This window comes from Lactuca virosa, chromosome 1 (genome assembly GCF_052849685.1).
Source record: "Lactuca virosa cultivar CGN04683 chromosome 1, Lactuca_virosa_CGN04683_v6, whole genome shotgun sequence".
Classification (NCBI taxonomy): domain Eukaryota; kingdom Viridiplantae; phylum Streptophyta; class Magnoliopsida; order Asterales; family Asteraceae; genus Lactuca; species Lactuca virosa.
In genome coordinates this window covers 42,628,177-42,630,665 of record NC_136426.1, presented here as the reverse complement: position 1 = coordinate 42,630,665, position 2,489 = coordinate 42,628,177, and the positions used below count along the sequence as shown (strand labels likewise).

Sequence of the window (2,489 nt, the reverse complement as noted above, 5' to 3'; positions counted from 1 at the left end):
CAAATTGCTAAAAACCTTAGAGTCTCAAAATTGTCTCCACTTATCACTTAGACAAGTTCAAGATGTTACCGTCCTATTTGCATATCATATTGGTTGATTATAAGTTGGAGGGAATACTAAGGGGGTGTTTGGTACTGGGAAATAAGAGGAGAGAAATGAAATTGATTTCATTTCTCTTGTTTGTTTTGCACTAAAATATAGAGAAAAGAGAAAAAATTGAATTCCATTTCCATCGGTTTATTTCTTTATTATTTATACGGAAAATAAGAGAATTGATACGTGAAGGCTTTCTCGAGAAAAGAAAAAAAAACGGAGAATTGAAAATCAGATGCTCCTGTCCTTGGTTCGAGTCCTGCATACGTTTTTTTTCCTCTTTTTTTCCCAAACGTCGGCCCAGGTATTCCTTCTTTCCTTGTGCGTCGATCTTCCTCCTTCTGTGTTGATCTTTTCTTCCCTTTAACCTTCGACTTCAACTTCGAATTTGGACTGGACGATGCCTTCTGCAATCAATTTGTTGCTGATTATCACTATTGCTCGATTGGAACATTGACGATTTCACTTTTATTCTTTGTCGATTTTATCACCTTCCTCCTCCAATTCAAGGTAATCTTGCTTTGATCAAACCGATTATTGATGTTTGAATGCTATTTTTGTGTTATTTGAATGTCAATTTTGACTACTACATGTGATTTGTATCTGGTTTGTGTTTGAGTTTTATTTACAAAAGCAATTTGTTGTTCACAATTTCGGATTTTTTTAGATTGTTTTCTCTTATTTGAACAGCCATAAAATGTTCATATGATCTTGGAATGAGGCGTTATTTTTTTCAGATTGTAGTCCTTTGTGTGGTATACATTTTAGGCTCAAGAAATAGCTTATTTGGTGTAGTTTTGTCTGAGTTATGCAGCTCCAAACAGTGGCTGTTATGAATGTTGTATAATATTTCAGCATTTTTTTGTTTTTTTGTCCAATTTTGAACCATCATAAAATCTTCATACGAACTCGGAATGAGGCGTTATTTTTTCCAGATTGTAGTCCTTTGTGTGGTATACTTTTTAGGCTCAAAAAATAGCTTATTTAGTTTAGTTTTGACTGAGTTATGAAGCTCCAAACAGTGGCTGTTATGAATGTTGTATAATGTTTCAGCAATTTTTTGATTTTTTGTCCAACTTTGAACCATCATAAATTCTTCATACGAACTCGGAATGAGGCGTTATTTTTTTCAGATTGTAGTCCTTTGTGTGGTATACTTTTTAGGCTCAAGAAATAGCTTATTTGGTTTAGTTTTGACTGAGTTATGAAGCTCTAAACAATGGCTGTTATGAATGTTGTATAATATTTCAGCAATTTTTTGATTTTTTGTCCAACTTTGAACCATCATAAAATCCTTATACGAACTCGGAACGAGGCTTTATTTTTTTCAGATTGTAGTCCTTTGTGTGGTATACATGAAACATTCATCAGCAAGGAACGTAATAGAACGATGTTTTGAATTGATTAAATCTAGATAGGCTATTTTACGTGATAATGCATACCATCCAATAGAATCTATGCCACACATAATCATTGCATGTTGTTTAATGCATAATTTCATACGTACAACCATGACCGAAGACCCCATTGATCAAGAAATCCCTGCAAATCACACACAATTTGGAGACGAACATGACAACATTATTTCTACCGTAGAGACATCGCAAGGATGGACTGATCGTCAAGATCTTCTTGCTAATACTATGTTTACTGATTGGAGTGCAAGGCGTGCCAACAATTAATTTATTCAATGTTTTTATGTAAACTTCATTATTTATTATGTGGTGTTGAAACTATGTTTAATGATTGAACAACTCTATTATTATTTCATTATTCTTGTTGATATGTTCTATTCATTATGTGGTGTGATAAAAAAATGTTGTTTAAAAAGAAATAAACAAAGTAAAAAAGCCATTTCCATTTCTTGCTTAATACAACCAAACAAGAGAAATGATTCTCAAAAACATTTCTCTAGTGGATTCACAGTTCTACCAAACAGTGGAATCAATTCTCTTTCTCCAGCTTAATTCTCTTTCTCTGCATTTCCATTCTCTGATGCAATTCCATTTCTTTGTACCAAACACACCCTAATACTCTTAGCACGTTGCCACATAGAATTTTTTTAGTTTTTTTATGTCAAATAAGCTTAGCATGTCTAACACAAAAAATATAGGAAATGGAAGTGTGACAATTTAATAGGTTTGATTTTAGAGAAAAAAATTAATATATATAAAAAAAATACAAACCAGCCAATCACAACATTCCTTCATACTTTATATCTGATCTCTCCTCTCGCTGCATCCATATCAACTTCTTCTTAACACCCTCATTAGCACAAGGTAGGGAGTGATATAGCATCATTAGCACCTTCCTTAACACCTCCCTTAGCACCTCTCACTCCCTATAACCTAATCACCTTCGTCCATATGGTATTAACATGACGTCTACCTATAAAT

General features: G+C 33.3%; 1 long non-coding RNA gene across 1 annotated transcript; it reads left to right on the top strand.

Annotated features, from left to right (window-relative positions):
- The first annotated feature begins 296 nt into the window (after nt 1-296).
- LOC145115234 (uncharacterized) lies at nt 297-1,878 on the top strand. The gene is made up of 2 exons (XR_013711488.1): nt 297-603; nt 1,615-1,878. It is a non-coding gene; the product is annotated as an uncharacterized LOC145115234 (long non-coding RNA).
- Nucleotides 1,879-2,489: the final 611 nt, after the last annotated feature.